General features: G+C 39.4%; 1 protein-coding gene across 2 annotated transcripts in view; it reads left to right on the top strand.

Moving 5' to 3' along the window:
* Positions 1-14,832, top strand: part of DAAM1 (dishevelled associated activator of morphogenesis 1) — a 112,863-nt gene that overhangs the window by 18,098 nt on the left and 79,933 nt on the right. The gene's annotated exons all lie outside the window — the stretch shown is intronic.

Here is a 14,832-nt window from a genome sequence, read left to right as displayed (position 1 = left end):
CAAAATGAGACCTAAGCCAGAGTCCGTGTGGTGGCAGCTCCATGTACATCTTGAAGACAGCTCATTGTTCTGTATTCGTAAGGGAGAAAATTCCACTCTCTGCCTTATTGATGTCTTTATTCTGTGTGAAAATTGCCTACAGCTGTTAGCTGTTAAAAAGCCAATGCCAAACCAGAACTTTAAGCTGAAACCGTTGGAAAACAAATTATGTTGAGGTTTATATCTGTCCTGGTGAGTGACGGATGGATTTCTGTCTACTCCTGACTTTAGGGACTTAGACCACAAATCCATCCAATGGCCAGGGGTGTCCTGGGGCAAGAGAGGTGGGTTCAAAGCCACTGGAAACTTCTGCCCTGGGTTCTCTTGAGTGTTCACAGAAGCACTTCTGCCTCTGCCCATGCACAGAAAAGGGAGGCCACCTGGGGAAGGGGGTACCGCATGGCCTGTGGGGTCGGACCACTCTGCAACCTGTGGTGGCTTCCTTTAAATGGTTTCTGTTGGAATTTAAGTTTATTGCCTTGCCTATAAAATGGGGATAGTACCGTATCTCAGATAGGGTTGGTGTAAAGAAGATAATGTCTTTGAAAAGGCTAGCTTCTATTAGGTGCTTTACACCTCACATCCTAGTGCAGTGAGAGGGATGGAAAGTAATTCAGGTGTTTCCCGGGCACAAAACCCTAAGCAGATATGCCAGGTTTTTCCTTTTCTTGAAGGCTAATCTGCCTGCTGTGAGTGAGCCAATGTGGGTCCTAACTTGCAAGGCATTTGACCTCTGTATCTGTTGGAAAGCATCTCATCACAGCCGGTTGTTGTAAGCTGGTTTCCTTTGCCTCTTCTGATGACGCAGTAATTTAATGTTTTTAAAAGTGGTACTGAATAGGTTGCTTGCAGAATTGCTTACTGCAACCTTATCATCTCATAAATAAAGCAAAGCTGAATGGGAGGTCAGCCATGGGAATCTGTAAAGAAGGTGGGCTGTGAGGAGCACCTGCTACAGGCAGTGGAGGCAGACTCATTCCAATTTCAGGATGTAGTGGTTCCTGGGGGTCCCAGTCCAAAAGCCTGCTTATCTTTTTTTTTTTTAAATAACAGCTTTATTGAGATCTAATTTACAGACTATATAATTCACCTATTTATAGCGTATAACTCAGTGGCTGTTAGTATATTCACGAAGTTGTGCAACAATTACCGCAATAAATTTTAGAACATTTTCATGACATCCAGAAGCAACTCCCTTATCTATTAACTGTCACTTCTCATTTCTCCCCAACTCAACCATCCCCTGGCTACCTCTAATCTACTTCTGTTTCTGTGAATTTGCCTATTCTGGGCATTTCATGAAATGGAATCATATGATATGTGGTCCTTTGTGACTGGCTTCTTTCACTTAGCATAATCTTCAGTTTATCCATATTGTAGTATATATCAGCACTTCTTTTCCTTTTGTGGTTGGATAAGACTCCACTGTATGGACATACCACATTTTGTTTATCCATTCATCATTGATGGACATTTTGGTTGTTGCCAGTCTTTAGCTATTATGAATAATGCTACTGTAAACTTCATTCACATACAAGTTTTTGCATGGAAATGTATTTTCAGTTCTCATGGATATAGACCTAAGAGTGGAATTTCTGGGCCATATGGTAACATAATGCTTAGCTTTTGAGGAACTGGCTACACCATTTTACATTCCCACCTGCAGTGTGTAAGGGTTCCAGTTTGACCCCATCTTTGCCAACACTTGTTATTACTTCCTACAGATTGACCTGCTGTTTTTAAAGCTATTCTATATCTCCTGGAGAACTGAGGACATGTAACTTGGAAATTTTTTTAACTAATTAATTATTTATTTTTGTGAGTTGTCGAATAGAAGTAGTCTCTATGCTAACAATTTTTAACTGAGTGGTATATTTAAAAAATATTCAGTTGAGAGCTTTTGTAATCTCTGCTATGTATTTTATGCCTTTCAGGCATTGATCCTTTTTTTCCCTGTCTTACCTCCCCCACCTTCTCGCCCCACTTTTTCTGCTTTGTCCTTTGCTTCAGCCACAAATTGTGAGCATAACCAACCTAAGACTCAATACGGTTCCCATAAAATAAAATTATCTATGGTCTTTCTACAGGCTTTTAAAGGTCTTAGATTCCCCCCCCCCCAACCTATTTGAAGACTCCTAGGCATTATAACTCTGTAAGTGGTCCTTATTCAAGTAACTTGTTCATCTCAATGTTAGCAAATAGAAGATTTCCTTTAGGATGAACAGAAAAATGTGTCATTAATTGACTGGTCAGTTCTTTTGGGGTGTATGCGCGTGATAAGTGCCTGCTCTATGCCCCAAGGTAACTAGTGAGCAAAGCAGCAATGATTCTTCATGAATTTGTGGGACTGAAGGTCTAGTGTGGGAAACAGGCAACTAAACATGTAATCTTATCCAGAGTGCCCAAGGATTATAAGGGGCTCCTCCCCAGTATATATTGTTGGGGAAGAATGTTCAGTTCCCTTTTTTCATGAGGAGGGAGTCCCACTCACAGGTTCCACATGTATAACCCTAGCTCTCTTATCCAGAAACTCCTAGCTTCTCTTCCAGCTCCTCTTGGGGATATGCATAGTTGGGTCCCTCTCTCTTCCTCAATTTCTCTCTAAATCAACCTCCTTTTAGGAAAACACATTTTGTGGCCCTTGGTGCTATAAATTACCTAGGAGTAAGCCCCTTTGGGGGAGTTCTGCAGTTGTCCAGCTGGCAGTAAGTGTCTAATTCAGCATTGAAATCTCAGCAAGGCCACTTGTCCGCAGGTGCAAGTTGGGTTCTCCAACTCCACTTTAATGTGTAAAAAAGAAGGTATTTGATTTCCATTCTTGCTTGGCTCCTTAACTTAGCTGTTGGTTAATTCCAAACTTTCTATTTGCTCACACCTACCCCCAAACCCCATAGATTCCTAAACTAGTGTGGAAGGGTCTTGGAAGGCTTTGTGGAGGAAGTTTCATTTAATGTAAGACATGAAAATCAAGTAGGAATATCCAGGCAAGGAGAAGAGAGGAATGTTACAGACTGTGAGAACAACATGTGTAGGGGGCTGGGAGGTGAGAGAAAGCACGGAAGGCTCAAGGAACAGAAAGCTCAGTGTAGATGGAACATGAAATAGGAGGCTGGGAGGACTGAGGTTTCTGAGAAGAGGTTCTGGAAAAGGGGATGGGGATGATTGTATTATTGGTTTAGTTATATAAGATTCTTATTTGAATGAGAGGAAGGTATCTCTGCTTTCTTACAGTTTTCTCAGCGAACTAAATATATAAAAGTACAGCAGAGTATTTTGCTGTCTGATTACATATACAAAAATAACCATTGCTCTTTGAAGTCTCTGTAAAGTGTTGATAAGTTTAGCAAAAGGTGTCCTGTCTTGTTGAATAGATTCTGTTTTCATTTGAGTCCAGTTGTTGAGGTGAGATGCTTTCTTGCTGCAATGTATACCTCCTCAGGGTACTTTAATTTTGAAATGAAAAGGAAAGAGAGAATTACGAGGAGCCCCCTTTTGCTCTTCCACCCAATGCATAGACTCCTGTATACACCAGAAATTGGTGGGCTAAGGGTTACCTACAGAATATTCCACAGTCACAGTGATGCTGGAATTTGTGTCTCCTAACGGGTTCCCTCAGCTCTCTTGCCTTGTGAAACTTGCAGATGTTCAACTGCTTTACCTGGCTGAGATTTTAGGTGAGAAACCAAGTTTAAGATAAACCTGGTTATGGTTTTGAAGTGTTTTGCACCAAATCTCCATTCTTCTAGTACACGCATTGTTTTAATGTATTTGGAATCAGTTTCATAGATTTATTAGAGGAAAGCTTTCATTTCTAATACAGTACATCACTATGAATTTATGACTAGTTGGAAATATGCATCATGGACCCGACCTTGCCTAAATCTGAAATGTGACCAATTACATTTTACACTTTTCTGGTTAATCTGTCTTCTTTTGAATTCACTGCTCAGTCTTCATTTATTTGGCCAATGGGTCTAATGTTTTAAGATAATATACTAGAGTACTGTGCCTTCCAAGAAATGTAAACTATTTTAAAGAAACTTACTAAAAACTTCATTATTGATCACAAAACTACCATTTATACTATTGAGGATTGTCAGTGAAAATTAAATCTCAAATGGGGAACGTGGTGATGCTGGATACCATAGGTTGATGGGAAGATTTGTATACTCATAAATATAATTAATCACTAGACATCAGTTTTATTATTAGTTACTGGGGACATTAGTAGCCAGTATAGAATTTGAGAAATGAAGATAGCAGGGATGAGAGAATTTAGTTGACTTATCAGAATCAGATGAATTCACAGTCAAGGTAAACTGTGCCAAGTGAATTCACTTGGGAATCTACATCAGTAAACTTTTCATTTTTCAATATATTCTGAAGTCACTTTGGTATGAAAGGAGCTACAGGAATCCAAATTTGTCTTACAGATTTGCCGGTGCACAAATTTTGTTCTGTTCCTAGCTATGTGAATTTTTACCCATCTTCTCAGTCTGCCAACATAATTTCATTTATTACTAGGACTATCTTAAGCTCTTTTTAATAAAAATTCTTCCATTATCACTAGAAATGATGACAAGTTTCAACACTTTTTATCTCTTTGTTTTTAAACTCGCCTTTCACACTAAGGCCATGACTAAGAATAGAAAGTTTCTCATAGGAGCTATTCAGTTCCCTGTCTCCAAGAAAAGATGCAAAAGTTGGGTAGCAAGAACATTTAATTTTAATCTGATTGAAGGAAAAAAAAAACTGTAAGGAATCTAGTTTTAATCTATTGTTTCTTAGAGTGTAAAGGATTTCTCTCAGTAATTAAGCAGAGAAAATCAGACTATATAAAGACTTCAAAGAAATGTTAGAATAGTCTCAAAGTGTTCAGTTGTCTGGAAGCCAAAAATCAGAATCCAGTGAAAAAATTGATATTAAAATTGTTCTATTTCCATGAGGTTAAAATTCTTTTCGTTTGATAAACCTATAAAGGTCAAAGAGAAATATTCTGTTTAGCTAAAGGACATGATTAGTTGACAATAAAGAAAAAAATATATATATTGAATAGGTCTTCCCCTGAGTCTGTGGCATTTTTGGATACCTCAACTTGATGAGTTTATAGAAAAATGTTTAGAACAGTATGAAAATATGCAATACATCACAGAGGGAAGTGGGAAAGTAGATATGGGCTTAAATGTATTCAGTGCTAAAATTCCTGTGTAGCAGATGTGAACTGCTGCCAATACACGGTCAGTTTACAGGTCACAAAAAAGTGATCCCAAACCCGGAACTTCATAAACAAATTATTTTGGCCCCGAGAACAGCTGATGGTTTGTGATACAGGGTGATTTTACTATAGGTGGTTTTGCTTGCTTTTATCTGCTGTACTTCCGAATAGAACATTGCGTTACTTCTCAGAATCAGAGTAGGGTTGGCAGTAGATCTTCATCCCAAAGGACAGTCTACGTTTCTTTGTACTGGTTGGAGGCCCTGTCTGCTTAAAGACAGTAAGATGGTCAGCATGGCTTCTTAAGCTCCCCTCTTGTCTTCTGATTTACTACTAAACAAATCCAGTAAAGCTTAAGGTGAGACCACAAAACCATTTTATTCCTTCTAGTACTAAATTTATATTTTATCTTGCCAAGATCATTCCAAATGTCCTTTCCTATAGGCTATTAAGTATAGACTTTTTACTGCATGTTAGATACTTAAATCAATACACTTATTTCTGGGTGCTTCGTAATTTAGATTTACAGGGACTGAAATGGGAGGGGGAGTGTGGAAAGATGGAGGAAAGAAACATGAAAACTTTTTCCTTTTAATACAAATAGCTGCAAAACCATCTCTGAACTAATGATGTTAGAAAATGATTATGAGTCCCCTTGGCCTTGATGAATTTCATTACTATGAATTCTAAAGAGACTGAGCAGTATATACCTACTTACCTGATTATTTAACTTAATCCTCAGGCTACCGTGTGCAGATTACGCAAAGTCAACATACTGTATTGACTTGCCAACTCTCTACATGTCCCCATATAAATCAATACAGGTTTTAAAAGACTGGGAAAATAATTTCATCTCCATAAGTCATGTGGTTTAGTAAGCTTTCCAGTATAAATTTGAAAATGTGTTTCAGTAATGGCTAGAACAATCTGGTAGTTTGTATAAATAACTGCACATGAGACTATGTATCGATGCATTGGAATTCGTCTAAACATTTGCTCACATAAAACGTATGTCACATGGCCTGTGGGAGGTAAATGCCCAATATGTGGATAGTGTATTTCAGTTTTAACTGTCCTCAATTTTATCCACTGTACTTGGAATCCTCCCCTCCCCCACCTTCAATTCCCAGATTTACTCAGGAATTTCAGACTGTTTCTTGATGTGTGTTACAGGAGCTCAGTACCAGTTACATCTTTTAGTTATGATTTTTTGGCTTATGGATAAAGAACCATATCTCTGTATATTTTTTGGAAAATAAGATCCTTAAAAATGTAGCAATTTTTTCCCTCTTGTCCAATTTTAAATGAATCCACTGGAAACATCCTACAGCTGCTGTTTATTTCATTACGCAATGGAATATTTAAGAACTAAATTAAACCAAATGACTGAAAGCTTATTTAGAATGTATATACAGGTTGTTTTCAGGAAAGATGGGTATTTCTTGGATGTAGAAGAAAAAGTCAAGTCCTTTACCATCTTTTAAACAATCAGATGGTTTGAGTTTATTCCCATATGGACACTCACTTTGTTAAATCCATCTATGGATAGACACCTTTGCATTTTCAGAGAGCAGAATGACACACAGGCATTGTAATCCGGGTTTTCATCCTGAGGAACCCCAGGGCCCAGAGTAGGGCGTGGCCTAGAGTGGGTGCTCAGTAAATGCTTGTGGCCTGGATGAGTAACTAATTACTAAAGGTTAATACTTGAGATGCTCAGTAACTATTTGAATGCATGCATGCGTGCATCTGTGCATGAATTCATGACTGCTGAATCCTCCAGCGGTTGGGTATATATTCTGAATTATTCTCAAAGTAGAAGTGATGGATTTGGGCTGATCCTTGCACCCTTCCTGTCCCCCATCCACTGTTACCATTCTCTTTAGTCCTGCTCTTCATAGGGGAGCACCAAAATATCTAGCATCAAGGGTAGCAGCTTGAGAGGATAAGGTTGATAAGGTTTAAGAATTATTTTCTGTCCAGTCTCTCTGCTGTAAGTGACATGATAAATAGCTGCAATGTGGGAAGAGACCTATTGTGCTAAATATTTTTTGACCCAAATAAAACTTAAGTGTTGGCTGAGCTGCCAAAAAGTCTCTGAAGAGCTTGCTGAGCAGATGTGGGAAGGGCCTGGGCTGGGGAGAGCACCACAGGTGTCATTCAGGGAAGGGGAACTCGGTTTCACAGTTGCCCCCAGGGCCTTTGGGTGCCTTTCTATGTCTATCACTTTACCCTGGTTCTTTGTCCCAGGAGACAAAGTCCTTCCATTCATTCAGTTAGGGAAACACTGCTTAGAAATTCTCTCAGTTAAGCCTTGTCACCGCCAGAAGTTGTACCAGATTATAGATGTAAAAACTGGATATTAGGTGGCTGGATGGATATTGGGAGATAATTTTAACATATACTTAGAACAGAGTTATTTATTTTAGATTCCTGGAACACTGCTGGTGGTGCGTACTAATTAAAAGTTAAAGTTGCTCTAATGAGTTCTGGTTGAAATAACACAAGCTATATAAGAAGCCTACAGGTTTAGCAGCAGATTTTGTCTAGCAAACTGGTTATAGTTTGCATTGCCTACTATTAAAGGAAGGGAAATAGTATAAAACACTTAACCATTGGTAGTAAGAAACTAAAAATTATTTCCATTAGTCAGCCTTTGCTTGTGGGATCTCACTTCTTATTTTTTTTATTTTTTTTATTTTTTTTAAAGATTTTATTTATTTATTCATGAGAGACAGAGAGAGAGAGAGAGGCAGAGGGAGAAGCAGGCTCCCAAGGAGCAGGGAGCCCGATGCGGGACTCGATCCCAGGACCCTGGGATCATGACCTGAGCCGAAGGCAGACGCTTAACCATCTGAGCCACCCAGGCGCCCTCACTTCTTATTTTTATATATCGAATGGAAAACATGTCTGTCAGACACAGAGAACATGACTGGGTATAGGTGGTGGTGAGTCATACTGTGGTATTTCGTGTAGTGACTAAGAATGTTGGCAGAAATCTTACCGGCTGAAAACCTTCAAGGTTTGCTCTCTTGTGTGTACACATCCATTTTGGGATTTAAAGCACTCTGTTGTTTTCCATTTATGTTTTTCCTGACTGGTTAGGAGCAGGTAATAAGTCACTGAATGTACTTCTATTTAAACTGACAAATATGGAATCTCACTTTCAGATTTCAAACCACTGCTATGAAAGTAAAGGACTGTTTCTCAAGGTCACTGTGGTTAAATTTTAAGAGCTGCATTGGCAGTCCGTGACTTATGGATGTGATGGTCACTTGCTGTGGTAGGGATGGATGTTCATAAATTTGATGAAATGTCTCAGCCTAATAGTACATTTTCTCTCTACGTTTGTAAAACTGTAATTTGGCCTTTTCTCCCACGACATTGTACTTATCACTATGTTATATGACTTAAGGCCTAGTCACTTGTGCCCCCGTGCGTCTGACTTATTTCTGGTAGTGTTGAGTTATGGGATGAAAGGAGAGGGTTAATGACAGGGTTAAATCCAGAAACAGCTAATGTAGGGTGTATGTTAAGTGAACCTGAGGATTGCTGAGGATTTCCTGGGGGGAAATCTTTGGTGGGTGGGGCTAGGGTGGGTGAATTGGGTCTCCATGCTGTGGGCAAATACCTGAAGTATGTAATTGGAAGGAGAAAAGTTAGCTTTGTCTGAGTAATAATAATGGTTAGAAATTCCCTGAGGTCTGTACATTGAGTCAGATGGCTCGTTACCTGGTCAAGACCACTAAAAAGCAAAAACAAAAACACACAAAACAGTAAGTTGGTTGACAGGGTGACCCCTGGGACCTATCTTAGCTTCTTGTCTCATTTTTTTTTAATTCCCCCCCACCGGCATTAATTGCATGTCCTATTACCTCTGCGTGAATCTGTATTAGTATGTATGTAAAGAGTTAGCTTAACTCATTAGAAATAGAAATCCAGAATTCCTTTGTTAAAGATTTCTCTTGTTAATCTGGAAACTTACTTGTTGGCTCACTGAAATCTATTGATTTGGTGGATTTTCAAAGAATAAATGCTTTCAGTACTGTGTTGGAAGTTTTATAAATAACTCCCTATTTCAGTTTAGCTAAATCTCTAAAAAGAGCTCTTTCAACTCATTTAAGACCCTTATTGTATATTTTTTCAAAATTCCTTCCCTTGCTTTATCTAGCAAATCAATCCATTTCCTTAGATTTATTTGTACTGTGCCAATTGTTTTATGATTCATATACATTTCTTTATAGCGCTGCCTGCTTACTGTGCAGTGTAGGACCAGTGAGATTTCTTTGTACAGAACCTTTCAGAAGTGGGTCTTAATAATATGCTTTGTTTGTGATGAAGCCTAGAACTTTAGTTCCCACAGCTGGGCTTCACTCAAAGGTCCTTTTTTCTTCATAGAAAATATATAATTTATACCGTTTTTCAAGATACTGTATCTCAAATATAGATTTTATGAACATATTAAAAGTAATTAATATTTTCTCTAAGAAAAGCCTATATAGGCTTTTGTTTGCTGGTTTTAGTTTTCAAGAAGCTTGAGCTCTGAGGGGAAGAAGAATGATGCTTGGTGCGATTGTTTCTCCTTTTTATCACTGGCTAAATTATTTTCCTTCAATTAACTTAAAACTCTGTCCAACAAAAAAATAATATGAAAGAAAATTCTGTGGCCAGTGAAAGGAGCTGGGCCATCCAAGTCTAGGGTGTAGGAGTAGGAACTAAATTTGTTCTGCTTGTCTTGGCATTAATTGACAATCCCCAAAATAATATCCGACTTAGCATGACTGTAAAATAACAAAACAAAACAAAACAAAAAGTGAGGTGATCTAGAAGCCTCCAGGATGCCTCCTGGGATTGGGCTAATTACATTTGTTAATCTTTGCGGAAAACTTGCTTATTAATTCACAAAGGCACGGAGGAGCCAACAGTTTTCTATAGCGTCCCCAGTAGGAAAAAATGAAAACCAAAACACTGAAAAGGTTTTAATGTATCATTAAATTTAACTTATCACTTTAATATTAAGGGACCTTAGGGGAAATACTATCTCTTGGTCTAAATGGAATGCATATTAATACAGTCTATATAATTTTCAAGGAAAGGATATTTCATATAAGTGATCTTTGGTTGGTTTCAAACAAAAGTTGTGTCGGAAATTGTAACAGTTCCCAGAGCAAACTACTTATCCTAAAGGGGACCACATTTTTCCTTTTCTTTACAATTTTTTTTTTTTTCCCCAGTCAGGCTCTCTTCTAAGCCAACTGCTGGGTTTATCTAATGTTCAATCAGAAATTTCTTTCCTCGTGGATCACCACATCAAAAACCAATGATGTATGGTGACTAACATAACATAGTAAAATTTAAAAAAAAAGGAATTTCTTTCCTTGTGCTTTCCTCAAGGTTGTTTTCTCTACTCTGAATTTTTTCTTTTCCTTGGGGGTCCCACAACCAAGCTTGATTCTTTTTCTTTAGCCGCCTATTGAGATGTAATTTACGTGCTATAGAATCCACCTATGGTAAGTGTACAGTTCAGTGAATTTAGTAAATGTATGCAGCTGTGCAGGATTGCCACAGTCCTGCTCCAGAACATCTCCATCACCCTGCCCATTTGCAGTCAGCCCTGCCTGCCTCTAGCCCCAGACAACCACCAGTCTGCTTTCTGCCCCACAGATGTACTTTTTCTAAAAAACTTCATGTAAAGAGATACTGAGATCTAGTGATCCTGCCTTGTTTTTCATGATTGCCTTTTCCAATATTTGAATTAAGTATCAAAATAAAAAATCTCTGTAATCTGGGGAAAAAAGAGGTGGGGGACAGCATGTGCAAAAGTTTCAGAAGTGGGCAACTTGTGACCAGAAGTGCTAAAGGGTGGCTGGTGGCTAAGCGGTGGTGGCCGTGGCGGTGGTCGCGGCAGAAGAGGAGAAGGGACATGTCAGCATATCGCAAAGGGCCTCCACCTACCTGCTGAGGAATTTTGGACTTTATCCTGAAAAGAAAGGGAACCACTGAAGCTTTCTATCATCTTGTCTTCCTAACTAGATTCTTAAATTCCATGAAATCAAGGTCTGTTATTCATCTTTGTATTCTTTTGTCTGGCCAGGGTCCTGGAATGGGTAGGACAGCGAGTAAGTGTTGATTGATCTCTAAGGCTGTGATAGTCTCTTAAGAGTCTTGCATGCTTGATTCAGCCATATTATTAAAATGGAATGAGTCAGAGCAGAGATACTTTTGGAATGGAGGGGTGGGGGTCTTATTACACTCTGGGCCTTGTGCCCAGGCACTCCCAGCCATTATCTAATTCAATCTATGTCATTCTTCCTCAGAATCTGCCAGTGACCTCTGGTTGCTCTTAAGAGAAAGACCAAAGTTCATAGTATCCTTCAAAGCTACTGTTCACTCACTGCCTGTCGTGCTTTTTACCTATTTAGTTCCTATTCATCTCTCAGCTTTTGCTTTGCTTCCTTGGGGCAGCCTTCATTGCCCTGCCTTTCCCCACAACAGGTGGACTGTCAGAGCTCAGCTTCCTGTGTGATCATATCTTTGTTCATGTGATTGCTGGATTTCCCTTCTTCTCACTCAAGAATATGAGCTCTGTGATACTTTTTTGTCCCTTGCACCTAGCACAATGCCTGGCATTTAATAAATACTCAAAAAAAAAATTGGTTGCGTAAATTCGTGAATCCTCAAGAGATCTCTGTCAGATATATATTATCATTCTCATTTTTCAGGTGAAGAAATTGAAGTCCAGAGGTTAAGTCACTTGCACAAGGTTGCATAACCCATGAGAGCCAGACCTGGAACTCAGGACTGGCTGACAACGGCATCCTCCTCTTTCTGCTAATGGACACTCAGTAGGCTGTGAGTGCAGCAGATGGATACATTTTCATACTTGCATCAGTGCCGTGATTTTACCTACCTGCTGAATGACCAACAGAATGGACAACCTGGTGGTTGAGAACGTGGGCTGTGTAAACAGTCTAGACTCCAGTACCTCCTCCACCATTTACTAGCTTTGTTACCTTGAGCAAGCTACTTAATCTTTCTATGATTCGGTTTCCCGGAGGATGGGGTAACAGTACCCATTTTATAGGATTGTTGTGAAAATAAAGTAATTCATACAAAACAGTACTACTGAGCACAAAGAAAGTACTCAATAGTTGTTAGCTATTACCGTTACCAGTATCCATTATTTCTTCCCCATTTTCTTTTTCTGTAAATTTCTTAAATTTTATTATTTTTAAAAAGATTCATTTATTTGAGGTGGGGGAGAGAGAGAGAGAGAGAGAGAGAAAGCATGCGGGGGTGGGAGGGTTGGAAGGGCAGAGGGAAAGAATCTTAAGCAGGCTCCATCTTCAGTGTGGAGGCCATCATGGGGCTCATTTCACAGCCCTGAGATCATGACCTGAGCCAAAATCAAAAATCCGATGTTTAACAGACTGAGCCACCCAGGTACCCTGCCTCCATTTTCTTAGTGTAATTCAAAATTAGATCCAATCGCTTCTCGGCCTTTTGCCTGAGATCAAGTGCAAAATTAGATCCAAAGACCCTATAGCAATTTTTAATTTTTTTATTTTATGGAAATTCTCTTCTTGCGTAAAACCATCTGCTTCTAAGTCCTAGTTCAACTGTGGAGGCATTATTCTACTTGTAACAGCAAAATATAGTAATATCAATACTTATTAATCCTCTTTGCTGTGAATTTCTAGGTTTTAGGATTCACCTGTTTCTTTATACCTCTGCTCAGATAGCACAAACACAGTGTTGTAGTGTAGTAAAAGATGCAACGTGAGTAGTGCTGTTTTCTCTTACAAATAACAAACCTTTTCCCCAAACTAAGCAGCATATTATCGAGCTGTTTGAATAACTGACCTGACCCCCCCCCCCCCCTCCGCCACCACCACCAAAAAAACCCCCGTAATTGTTGGGAAGTGATTTATGTCACATTACTTTCCTCATTCATCAATAGGTGAGAGCAGGTATGACTTATAGGAAATTAAAAAAGGAAGAAAGTAAGAATAATAATCACTTCACATATTTAATAGTTGCATGCCAAAATCATAACATTTTTAGCATGTTCCCTCATAATGGGATTTTCTGTAAATATCTTTCATTCCTTCCCTGATTGTTCATTGTTAAAATTCTTAACTAGTTTCTCGTGGTTAGGGTGTCATAGTGCGTGGGTGTGTGTTTTAGTGACTTAACTGTTTACTTTGCTCTTAAAAGAAAATAGCACCTGATTTATGTCTAAATGACGAGAGAAATAACAATACTGCAGCCACCCAGCTACCCGCCCTATGCCAAGCATTACCCCATACTTAGTCCATGTTGCTAATCTTCACAATAGCCCTGCAAGCGGAATGATATGCCCATCCTGAAGATGAGGAAGTAGAGGCTTAAGGAGATGAAGAACTTCCCCAGGAAGTTCACACCGTATCAGGCCCTGAGTGGCTGGGCCCTGGAGGTGTAGGTGGTAACAGAATAAGGCAGAAAAGGAATAACTAGAAGCAAGCCTGGCAAAGTCAGTTGGGGTTTTAAATGGAAGACCTCAAAGGCAAGCTGAGGAAGATGTAATTAATTTTGTCGGGGTTTGGAACTAGTGAAGTTTTTTGAACTGGGAGCTCAAAACAGCACAGGAGCTTGATTTTTAAGGCGCTGGTCTTAAAGTGTCCCCGGACCAGCAGCATCAGCAACACTTGGAAACTTTTTAGATACTCAGATTTTCACACTTGCTCCCAGCGGTTCAGTCCTTAAACACTGGGCGATCAATGATTTAAGGAGTCCTCCAGATGATTCCGAGGTTCTCTCAGGTTTAAGTACCGCTGCTTTAATGAATTCTGGGTGTGCCATAGGGAGGGTTGGAAAGGCAAGGAGAAGCAGTGAGGAGGCTATTGCCCAGAGCCAATGGAGTGGATCAAGAGCATAAATTTGGGTGGTTTCATTGGGAATCAAAAAAGGAAAAATCGTGACACCTTTCATGAAAGAAATGACAGGACTTGATGATAAATGGAGGTAGGAGTATGAGGTGTGAAGCCCATGTCTACTAGTGGCAGAATTACAAGTATATACCAAGGGCATTCAGAGGGGGAACGTGTTTATGCTCCTCAGGGATCGAAACCTCATTGTGCCTTAATTTACGGCATCTTTTTATGTGCCTCACACCCACCAGTCTGCACCCTCAACTAGGTAACTTTCCCTCTAGTAATAAAAATGTACTAGACGCTCAATGCCAGTAACACAGACCAGGGATGATTGAGTTATTAAATGCCAAGAGCTTTTCTCCAAACACTTTATATTCATCATCCTATTGTTATTCATTAGTTATGGATGTTTGTAAATTGCCTTCCCTTAGTGTCCAATCTAAGCTGCATTCCACTGTAAAATTAATATTTCCAGACACTGATCTGAGAGGCTGAGTCTGGGTTCTGGAGTTTGACAGCTGCGGGCTGAAAACCAGCCCCGTCATTACTAGGTGTGTGGTCTGGAGCAAGTTACATACCCAATCTTCCACCTAAATTTCCCCTAGCTGTATTACAGTAGGCATTGTTACTACAACGAGGACATAAATAATGAGTGGACTCAGAGTT

The sequence above is a fragment of the Neomonachus schauinslandi genome, chromosome 9 (assembly GCF_002201575.2).
Source record: "Neomonachus schauinslandi chromosome 9, ASM220157v2, whole genome shotgun sequence".
In the NCBI taxonomy this organism is placed as follows: domain Eukaryota; kingdom Metazoa; phylum Chordata; class Mammalia; order Carnivora; family Phocidae; genus Neomonachus; species Neomonachus schauinslandi.
This window is presented reverse-complemented; position numbering and strand designations above follow the sequence as displayed.